The sequence below is a fragment of the Lissotriton helveticus genome, chromosome 4_1, assembly GCF_964261635.1.
Source record: "Lissotriton helveticus chromosome 4_1, aLisHel1.1, whole genome shotgun sequence".
Lineage (NCBI taxonomy): Eukaryota > Metazoa > Chordata > Amphibia > Caudata > Salamandridae > Lissotriton > Lissotriton helveticus.
This window is the reverse complement of record NC_136063.1, coordinates 441,470,106-441,481,551: the sequence shown is the minus strand read 5'-3', so window position 1 is coordinate 441,481,551 and position 11,446 is coordinate 441,470,106. Positions and strand designations below refer to the sequence as shown.

At 44.9% G+C, this 11,446-nt stretch overlaps 1 protein-coding gene across 1 annotated transcript in view; it reads left to right on the top strand.

The window, feature by feature from the left end:
- The first annotated feature begins 6,434 nt into the window (after window positions 1-6,434).
- Window positions 6,435-11,446, top strand: part of PLEKHF2 (pleckstrin homology and FYVE domain containing 2) — a 78,138-nt gene continuing 73,126 nt past the window's right edge. Inside the window, exon 1 of the mRNA XM_078687007.1 lies at window positions 6,435-6,571. The gene's annotated coding sequence lies outside the window, so the exon portion shown is untranslated. The remainder of the gene's footprint in view (window positions 6,572-11,446) is intronic.

Sequence of the window (11,446 nt, the reverse complement as noted above, 5' to 3'; positions counted from 1 at the left end):
GATTGTCCATACTCACCTTTTAACTTGAACTGTACTGTCCATAGACGTTGTTACACATCTTGCGTGTGAGTTCACACTCTGCACACGCGTCCCGTGGGCTCCTATTACTTACCTTGAGTTAGTGTAGCGTGGTCCCATCGATCCTACAGCCTCTGGACAGCTCCATTCCTTTTATCGACTTTCACATTCCACTTACTTAGTATATGGTTTGTCGTGCCCCTAGGGCACCATTGTAATTTTGTGCAACTTGTCGTATTTTTCGTAAGAGATTGTCATGTGCTTAGCCCTCTGACCTCATAAAAAGTTCAGAGGTGTTGTTATTAATAAATATACTGTTTATTTTCATAACAACCTGTGTGGTGTCCTTTCATCTGATATTCAAGGGGTTATATTGTGGTGAAACAGCTGGCTTCACATGCCAAAAGAGTTTAGCCTAAGACTGCTTTGTCCATGCTACCATTAGGATAGCTGGTCTATAAGGTTGACTTACAACCAATCACCGTAAGGGTTAGTGAGCATCATATATCAGGCCAACTTCTCACACACAACAACTCATCAAGGCAGTGTTGAAAGAACAAATAAAACTTATCTTAGGTGGTACAATAAAGGATCTGGCTGACCTTTTATTTTTGAGAAACCATGCAATTCTGCCCAGTGTTTTGGATGTTGCAACAGCACTGAAACTTTTTCTAACAATTCCAGTTACTGTAGCCAGTGCAGAAAGGTCATTTTCAAAGTTAAAATTAATCAAAAACTATCTCCGAAGCACAATGACGCAGGAAAGGCTGTCGTGGCTGGCAACTTTAAGCATCAAGAGCGATCGAGCAAGAAAAATAAATGTGAAAGCTTTAACAGAAGACTTTGCACGAAGAAAGGCCAAGAGGCAAACATTCTTTCAGTCAAGTACATCTCTCCAGTTCAGTGAACCAAGCAGTAGTAGCCTTCAGCCACCGGTCTAATTTGCCAGCCCAGTCACTCTTCCTGATGTAAGCAGCAGTCTTCAGCCTTGTGTTCACTCTAACTATTGTTTTCTGCTGTATCACCCTTAAAACTCTGCAATACATTTCATCAGGCTCCTGCAAGCACTGTTCCTACTTCATGTATCTGTCCTGTGAGGAGTCCCATGAGGAAGCAGTAAGTAATATGGTATTCTGCCATTATATCCTACTTTAAATATTGTTCACTTATATATAGGCTTGGCTACCTCAGTATTCTGAACATGCGTTTATAGAGGCAAGAAGAAATGTATACAGATTAACTGAACCTGACATATATGCACCCCCTTGACACTTTTCTTTTGCACAGAAAAAAGGGCCATTATTTGAGTAAACAGCTTTGTTTATTTTGCTGCTGCACTTGTTATTGTTTTGACGGTCCCTTACATATTTGCGCCTTTATGCCCAAACTAAAGGGGCATACTTTGTCATAACTGGTTTAATGTTTATGCTGCTAAACTTGTTGTTGTCTTTATCACTCATGTTTAAATATTTGCACCTTTATGCAAAAATAAAAGGGGCATTGTTTGACTGGATGGGTTTGATGTTTATGCTGCTAAATTGTTATTACTTTACCAGGCACTTTGAAATATTTATGCCTTCATGCACAAACAAAGAGGATTAGTCTGACTAAATAGGTTTGATTTATGTATGCTGCTTTGCTGTCTGCTGTACTTGTTACTGTTTTGCTAGTCACTTTGACATATTTGAGCCTTCAAAAAGGGAATTTATAGTTTAAACTGGTTTGATTATTGAATGTGCTGTAGTTGTTGTTTATCAGTTGGTTTGAAATATATGTGCCTTTATGCACACACCAAGCTGGGAATTGTTTGACTAACCTGGCTTCAATGTTTCATACTGCTGGACTTTTTTTACCATGCACTTTGAAAGTATGTTCACCTTGATGCAAGAAGAAAGTTGCTTGTTTTGCAAAACATGCTTGATTTATGTATATTGCTGGCCTGGTGATTGCTTAATTTTGCCCTTTAAAAGTATTTGCACTTTTTCTTTTCCTTTACCAAGTACAGTTTGTATAGATTGTCATTAGGTACTTGCTGATATGGTTTGTTTTTCTTCTACATACAGTGTTATTTATGGTGTTGCTTGCACTTGTCTGTAATACGTGTACTTTAAATCTTGTATTTAGTCATTGTTTACACTACAGAAATGATAAATTAAAACAAACATCTGCATCAGTGTTCTGAAGCATCCAAACTGTTTTCTTCCTCAGCCTGGCTTGTTTGCCTGCCTGTTTTGCAGTGCTTACTAATAAAGACATTATGATTGAAATTCCTTCCTCAGTTCACGTTATTATCATGCACAACCCTTGACAGTTGCTACTGTGTAGCATGCATATAATTCAACATGTCAATTTCTCTTGACTTTCGCAGGATACTGAGTATTAGCTTGTGTACTTCTCATGTATATTGTCAGATGAGTTTTTATGGAATTGCAGGTTTGGGTTTCTCTTTCAAAGTTTAAAGGTATTGTCAATTCTATATCAGACCCTTCATAGTTGTTCTTTGTTCTTCAGCCATAGGCAGTTCATGAGACAATAGGACCACTCCTTGGCATTGTTCTGATTGCTGCCTCAGTTACATAATCTGCTTTTGACAGGATTGTTGCAAATGCCATAGCGTGTATGTTGAGAGTGTTTCCCACTTTCTCACTAGAACTTACAGAAAGACAATACAGAGGCATTTCATTTTAATGTTGGAGGTTTCAAAGCAAAATATGCTAGATTTCTGGGTGGTAGGGCATAGTGGTACATGGTGGGCCGTGCCGCCGGGGAGGCATGGTGGGCCGCGCCGCGGGGGGGGGGGACCTCCATGTGTTTTGCAGGGGGGGCCCTCAAGTTTCGTTACGCCACTGAGGCACATGTAACTTGAACTGTCGTCCAGACGCAGCCCGGAGCGGGGTCCCGCAACTCCCCGCGGGCCGATGTAGGCACTGGGGCTTGGGAGAGCACGAGTGAGGCCGGCCAGGCCCTAGTCCCTCCACGAGCTCGCCGCCGGTTGTCGGGCCCGACACAGCCCCAGCAGAACTTATCCAGGAGCAAAGTGCTGGGATTTTGTGGTGATAGCTCCCCTCTGTAGGCGGATGATGGCGGATGTAGCAGGCTCGGCCGCTCAGTGCATAGCCATCTTGCCGCTGGCCAAGCCATGCCCTGATGCTAAGAAAACTTATGTAGATTAGGATGTATTCTATTTGTTATGTGTTTGTTGGTTGTAGGTTTCCGTTGGTATGTGACCATACATGGGTCTTTCAGTTGTTCATGTAGTAAATCTGAAACTTTACATATTCAGTCTAGTTTATTCTTTGGGCTTCCTTGCTACTTTTGGTAGGGTTGTGTTACATATGAAGACCGAAGTGAATGAAAGGCAATCATTGTCAATATTATAAACATTTTGATTCATTTTTTTCCTAGAGGCCAATTACCATGTCCTCCAAATAGTAGTTTGTGCGTCACTGCTACGTCAATTTTTCATTTTGTTGCACAGGGATGCATAAGAAAGATGTTTTTTGTTTGGCTTGTTGGGACCGTTTTATTTTGTGAGAACAGTCACACCGAAGGGGACCCCTGTGAGGATATCTAGACAGGGGGACAGGGGAAAACACAAGTATCAATCAAGAACAAATCCACTTCCTGTAAGCAATTTATAAAAACGCTGTATGTGCCAGATTTAGTTTGTGAACCAGAGAGCATGCAAAGAAAACTTATGTAGATTAAGACATATTCTAGTTGTTATTTCTTTTTTAATAGGTTTCCATTAGCATGTGACCATAAATTGGCCTTTCAGTTGTTCATGTGGTAAAGCAGACTCATAACAAACTAACAGTAATTGAATAACTAAACACAGAGCACTGACCTTTAGTGTTTAACATCAGAGAGAAAGCTGTAACCCTAGTTTCTAAACTGCACAGAATACAATCCTGAATTAAAATTCTACCCTTTACACTTTACCAGACTGCGTGATCCGTAGCCCATCGATTTACCTGTCAACTCCCAGTGTTGATGTGCCACATGATATAGGCTCTCTTCACAGGGTCACCTATATCACATGGTGGCAGGGAAAATGAGCTGTAAACCACAAAATATTTCTGGCTAATTTTTGGAGGCGTTAAAAATACAGCATCGATTAAGAGGCGTGAAAGCACCCCAGGACATCGGCACGTCAGCAAGCTTGTTTTTAGGAGTAGGAGGCTTGGTGGGGGGGGGGAGGGCACAGAAGTGGTTATAGTTCTGTGCACAAAGCCCTGCTCCCCCAAGGCCACGCCCCCGCCTCATATGGGGAATATTTTTTAGGTCTCGCCTACGCAGCGCGCATGTGTTGCATAGGAGGGGACCTTTTACAATCAATCAGCATTTTGCCTAAAAGCGTGCATGTTTTGCATTGCTTTTTATTGCAACGCGTGCACGTTTGGCGTTTCCCTTGTGGGAGGGAGCAGCGGCACCATCTGTTAGCAATTATCGTGCCTTGCTGCTCACTCCCACAAGGGAAACACCAGACATGCCCTCAGCGTCTACAGGCGTCCCTAACGCGATCGGATTTGTTAATTGCTTCTTGGCCGGGCTCGCTTGTTTTCTCATGTTAATGTCGTTGAACTGTGGTGATAAACGGGAACCTAACCTTCCCACTGTTGTAATAAATATGTGAATGGGCGTTGATTTGTCCAATTGCTCTCAATAGCATGCATTATTGGGTGACATTTATTTCCATGGCCTTGGTGCGCGCGGGGGTGAAATGTGTGACGCTGGTGGTTTTGACTTATATTGTCGCTCTTCAGACACCGTTGTCCGCAATTACTGTTTTGCGTACGTCTTCTCTTGTACAAACACACCGGGTTCCTTCTACTAGGAATGCTTTCTCAGCAGCTACTGTATGCTAACAGCTGCAGCAGAGATGCAGAGGTGAGATGCTTAGATTGTTTTTCAGGCGGTGGCAGAGCCAGGTAAACCCCCAGGGCTGTGGTAATTGGTTTATGGGGTGTCTCTTTTGCTTTCAGTTACAATTTACGGTTATTTATTTATTGCGCGTTACAGCGTGTAAGTGCCTGGCAACACTCTGCACATGAAAGGAGGACATTTCGAAAAGAAGCCCAGCCATGCACCCTCCCCAGGGTGGTTTGGACTTATATTGTCGCTCTTCAGACACCGTTGTCAGCAATTACTGTTTTGCGTACGTCTTCTCTTGTACAAACACACCGGGTTCCTTCTACTAGGAATGCTTTCTCAGCAGCTACTGTATGCTAACAGCTGCAGCAGAGATGCAGAGGTGAGATGCTTAGATTGTTTTTCAGGTGGTGGCAGAGCCAGGTAAACCCCCAGGGCTGTGGTAATTGGTTTATGGGGTGTCTCTTTTGCTTTCAGTTACAATTTACGTTTATTTATTTATTGCGCGTTACAGCGTGTAAGTGCCTGGCAACACTCTGCACATGAAAGGAGGACATTTCGAAAAGAAGCCCAGCCATGCACCCTCCCCAGGGTCCACCAGCCACAGGGCAAGCGGGGTCGGAATGTAGCTCCAGCAACGACCCCCTGTTTCTCGCAAGCCAGTATCATGTAGGGAGGCCTCCAGCATCGAAGCAGCAAGAGCATGGTAACAAAAGCATTTGCAAAGCAATGGGTCTCGCATTTACGCGGGTTTGAGCTATTGACATTGCAAATAATAATGCCTTTTATTTTTGTTTAAAAAACATAAATAAAAGGCATTGTTATTTACAATGCCAATAGCTGAAACTCTCGTGACTGCGAGACCTATTGCATTGCAAATGCTTGTTTAAGTTGGCAGGTCTCCTTTATTTCACTTTGTTTTCTTTTCTTTAACTATCCAGATTGAGAGCACAATGAAGTAACTCAATACAGGACCTGTGCTCTACAATATCCTCACATATAGATGGTTAATTTAACATAACAGTGTTTCACTTGCAATAATACAGGCTAAAGGAATAGAGAAGCTGACATTTTGAGTAACTCGTGGCATCATCCGGGCAAGGAGATATTCCTGAATGCTTCAATCTTAAAAAAAAAATACTTTCAATACACGTCTTCAATTCAGTCATGCAATTGAACCTAATTGAGACACTGTGAAATGTTAAAAAATATGTTTTGAACTTTCAAATCTTTATTATATTTGTATCAAGAGTTTTGTTGTCAGATTTCACTCTTAAAACAAGCAAGATGCCTGTGTAATCTCCTGTTAAGGCTGTGTATGTCTTTCAGCTATTTTGTGTCTTCGTCCTATACCGGGTGGGCCAGGGCAGCTCACCCTCTGAGGGCTCTTCCGTCGGGCGGCAAAGTGGCCTCACCCTGACTTGATTTACGATTCACTGAGGACAGCAGGCAGCGCTCGAACGGCGGGACTGTGTTGCACGCCAGAAAGAATTCTGAAGGAGGTCACGCGACGCGACGCTCTTCTGACGCAGCGTACAGGCCGGGCGGCTCTCCTCGGCGGAAGTCTGGACACCGACTCCGGTCCTGTTCACCTCTCCAGCTGCCTCGGGCCGGGCGCGCCCTGAGCGGGACAGGCAGAGCCGGGACCCCGTCGGCGGGCGGAAGGCTGGGCGCGCAGCAGGTGAGTTCGGTGCCTGTGCCGTGGCGCTGTCAGGCGAGGAGGAACTTTATGTCGCAGGCGGCTCGGGAAGCACCAGTGAAGTTCGGGCGGCCCCGAGCACCTCCACCCGGGCGGGGCTCCGCGCTGGAGAGCTCCACGGCGGAGCGGCTGTCACGGAGAGGGCGCCTCGGCCAGCCATTCCTGCCTTTAATTTTGGCTCCCGACTACCCCATACGGAAGACCTCCCCGAAGTTCACTTCATAATAGTGTCGGAAGGGGCGACCCCCGCACCCACGGCGGGTCCCTCGATCATACCGCAGGAACGAGTAACCGCGGCCCTGGTTACCGAAAGACACGGATAAAAGCGCTTTAAGCAACCAAGTACCACAGTGCAGTTTGTTTACACCTGGGCTGTAATAGTTATTGGCTGGAATCATTGAGTCTATCAACGGTTTATAAAAGCCGTGTTGAAGTGCAAGCTCCGAGACGCCTTTCCACTTGGAATCAGGAGTCCTATAGCTTTTAAGAAATGCTATTTCACAAATTTAGTTTAGTTCCGTCAGTTGTACACTGCAGACATATTTGTAACCGCTAGCGCTCTATAGAAACACTTAGCGTCAGGAGCCATACTGCTATCTTTGTCCTGCTTGATGAATATACCTCGTTCTCGTATGTTTGGGTATAACATGCGGTCTGGCACGTTTTGGTCTCTTTGCCAGTGCTGGCTCGTGATTCAGGGTGTGTGTACAACTATTTTGACACGTCTGTAGCAGACTAACACTTTTAATTGGATAGCACACTGAGCAAACTACACAGCCATTTAGTATATACATTTTACTGTTGTTTTTCAGTGCTTTATTTGTGACTTAGTAGCGATACACATCAGGCTACCCGTTGTTTTTATTATTTATTTTTATAGCACTGGCGCCGAGCACATTTACAATGCAATAGGTCTCGCATCTGCGAGAGTTTAAGCTATTGGCATTGTAAATGACATATCAGAGGATTTGCGTTACAGAATAAGGCTACTAAACTAATGCTTATTGGAATGTTCCTGCAAGACGTGGGTTAATTTGTGATCCAATGCATTTGTCTGCCCAACTAGAATTGTATACACGCAGGTATCTTGATTTTCAGGGTTGTGGTCCAACCATTTGTTGAAACTAGCATTTGCTATACAATTGGTCTCGCATTTACGAGAGTTTGAGCTTTTGGCAATGCCTTTTATTTATGTGTTGATTTCAACATAAATAAAAGGCATTGTCATTTACAATGCCAATAGCTTAAACTCTCGCAGATGCGAGACCTATTGCATTGTAAATGCGCACGTGCTATAAAAAAAAATAATAAAAAAAAAATGGTTAGGAGACCGCGTGTCCTGACAACAGGCAGGACAAAGCTATTTGAGAAAATAGTGTTTGGAGGCTGTAATGAAAGCCTACAGAGTAACAACACACGTAACCAGGGGTGTCGCCATGGGAGGTTACAAAATGAGACAAGGCTGTACTAAGGAGGGACTACTAATCCTATTGACCAATGAACAGCCACAGTGAACAATGAAACAAACCAATGAAAAATATGGGCGGAGCTTCAAGTCCCTACCTTGAATACAGTGTGCCTCGCAGTGCATGCGCTGCCCAGGTTTGGCCTAGCGATGGGGAGGGTACTATTGAAATCTGAGAGGATTCCCCATCACAGTATGTATGCTTATTGTTGCCGTTAGCAACCCGCTTTTTAAAGATTTAACATGTTGCTAGCGTTAGATAGTCTGACAATAAACTTTGGCAATTGACCAACTCCCATTGCACTATGTACTTCTAGAAACCTTTTTAATTTGTTTTTAGTCAATGTACTGAAGCAGTGGTGTGAAGATGGACATTGAGTATTGACTTCTTAAGACTATTTGCTTGTTGGCAAAATCAGTGAGTCCTTGCAACTTGATAACCATTGATATTATAGGTTGGAGATGAAGTGGGCATGTACAGGACACATATTCACCAAAGCCAATGGAGTTTGACAGATAATAAAACTTTTTGTTATCTTTTTATGCAGTCCTTCATGTGTGGTCGATTCTTTAAAGGTTTATGAATGTAGTAAACGTTCTTCACTTTAAGACCTTCTCCGTGCATTACTTGAATACAACAGCTTATTCCCATATTTAACATTTTTGTTAACGTAGCAGTCCAATACCAATTGGTGTTCGTCTCTCAGTTCCACATAAATATATTACTTTCTTTACTAGTATTGCATGAGTGAACAACATAGGATTAATTTCATATAAACATTGTTTTACGTTCCCTCCCATTGGCCACCGTCTTCCTTTTGATTTACTGCACCACTTCCCATCCTATTCTTCCTTGCAATACTTTCCTTTCTTTTAGGCATACTTTTCTTCTCTTTTGTCACTCATCACCCATTGCTTCTTCGCATGCTGAACACGTTGTGGAATTCCCTGAAGCCATTGTCCCGTTTCCTATATTACCTTTCTCTGACTTTTATTGGCAGATATTTACCTGCATGCTAAAGTTTGTTTTGTCAACTTCCTCTGAATTAATGCTTGCCTCTATCTTTGTCAAAAGATGATCAGCTGTCGCTGCCAGTATTAAACACTCTTTATCATCCTTGTCAGACTCTTCCATCATTTCCACCGTGGTACTTGCTCTTTCGTTTCTCTCCCCATGTACCTCTCTGCGGCAAATCCATCTCACCTTTGTCTTTTCATATGTCCTCATAGTCAGTGCTGCTAAACATTCTTCTTCCCTTTCCTTGCTGCCCTCTTAATTATGTATTGCCTCGCTCTGCTGACATTTTCTTTATTTCTGTCATCTTCATAATTCCAGTCTGTAAGGGCATGGTAGTTGGCCTGGCTCTCCCTATCTACTGAAAAGGTCTCGGCGACAGTGTACCCAGTACCGCACCAAGTTCAAGTTCCAAAATTTGTATAGCGCACTACTCACCCAGAGGGTCTCAAGGCGCTTGAGGGAGGGAGGTGCTTTACTTATCGAATATCCAGGTTTTTAGTTGTTTTCTGAAGGAGAGGTGGTTCTGTGTAAGGCGGAGGTGGGTGGGGAGGGAATTCCAGGTTTTGGCTGCTAAGTAGGAGAAGGATCTTCCCCCCCATGGTGGATCTGTGGATGCGCGGAATTGTGGCGAGGGCTTGGTTGGACGATCGAAGTTGGCGGGAGGGGGTGTAGAAGGAAAGTCGCGTGTTGAGGCATTCGGGTCCTAGGTCGTAGAGGGCTTTGTGTGCGTGAGTGAGGAGACGGAACGTTATTCTCTTGTTGACAGGGAGCCAGTGGAGGTCTCTCAGGTGGCCGGAAATGTGAGCTTGCCGAGGGATGTCCAAAATGAGTCTGGCTGAGGCGTTTTGGATGCGTTGGAGTTTTTTCTGTAGTTTGGTTGTGGTTCCGGCGTAAAGGGTGTTTCCGTAATCCAGTCGGCTTGTGACCAGTGCGCGGGTGACCGTCTTTCTTGTTTCGGTGGGGATCCAACGGAAGATTTTTTGAGCATGCGTAGGATGTTGAAGCATGATGATGAGACGGCGTTGACTTGTCTGGTCATCGAGAGGGAGGAGTCCAGGATGAAGCCCAGGTTACATGCGTGGTCCGTAGGTATGGGTGCTTTTCCCAGGGCCGGTGGCCACCATGAGTCGTCCCAGGCAGAGGGGGATGACCCTAAGATGAGGACTTCCGTTTTGTCCGAGTTAAGTTTAAGACGGCTGTTCTTCATCCACTCGGCTACTTCTTTCATTCCTTCGTGTAAATTGGTTTTGGCGGTGTTTGGGTCTTTGGTGAGGGAGAGGATCAGCTGGGTGTCGTCTGCGTAAGAGATGATGTTGAGGTTGTGTTGGCGTGCGATGGATGTGAGGGGACTCATGTATACGTTGAAGAGGGTGGGACTGAGTGATGATCCTTGTGGTACGCCGCAGATGACTTCGGTGGCCTCTGATTTAAAAGGGGGGAGGCGGACTCTCTGGGTTCTTCCGGCGAGGAATGAGATGATCCAGTCCAATGCTTTTCCTTGTATTCCGACGCTGCTGAGGCGTTGTATGAGGGTGCTATGACAGACTGTGTCGAAGGCTGTGGATAGGTCAAGTAGGATGAGGGCAACTGTTTCTCCGTTGTCCAGTAGTGTTCGGATGTCGTCTGTTGCTGCGATGAGGGCGGTTTCGGTGCTGTGTTTGGCTCGGAAGCTGGACTGTGAAGGGTCGAGGGATTTGTTGGATTCGAGGAAGGCGGCGAGCTGACTATTGACGGCTTTCTCAATGACTTTGGCGGGGAATGGGAGGCGCGAGATGGGGCGGTAGTGCTTAAGTTCGGTGGGGTCTACTGTGGGTTTCTTCAGAAGGGCGCTGAGTTCGGCATGTTTCCAGTTTTCTGGGAAGGTAGCGGGGTTGAAGGAACAGTTGATGACATCGCGGAGGTGGGGTGCGATGATGGAGTCTGCTTTGTTGAAAATGTGGTGGGGACATGGGTCGGTTGGCGATCCTGAGTGGATGGAGTTCATCAGGCGGATGGTGTTTTCGGTGGTGATTGGGTTCCAGGCGCAGAGGTTGCTAGAGTGCGGTTTTGGTTCGGGGGTAGGTGGAGTGGACTGGTCTTCGGACTGGTTTTCAAAGCTGTTATGTATTTCGGCGATTTTGTTGTGGAAGAATGAGGATAGAGAGTTGCAGAGGTCTTGGGAGGGAGTGATGTCGTTGGTGCCGGCGGTGGGGTTAGTAAATTCTTTGACGATGTTGAATAGTTCCTTGCTGTTTTGGGCATTGTTGTCTAGTCGATCCTTGAATGCTGATTTCTTGGTGGATCTGATTAGTTGGTGGTGTTTGCGGGTGGCGTTCTTGAAGGTGGCTAGGTTGTCAGTGGTTGGGTTTTTTCTCCAGGTTTTCTCGAGAGTACG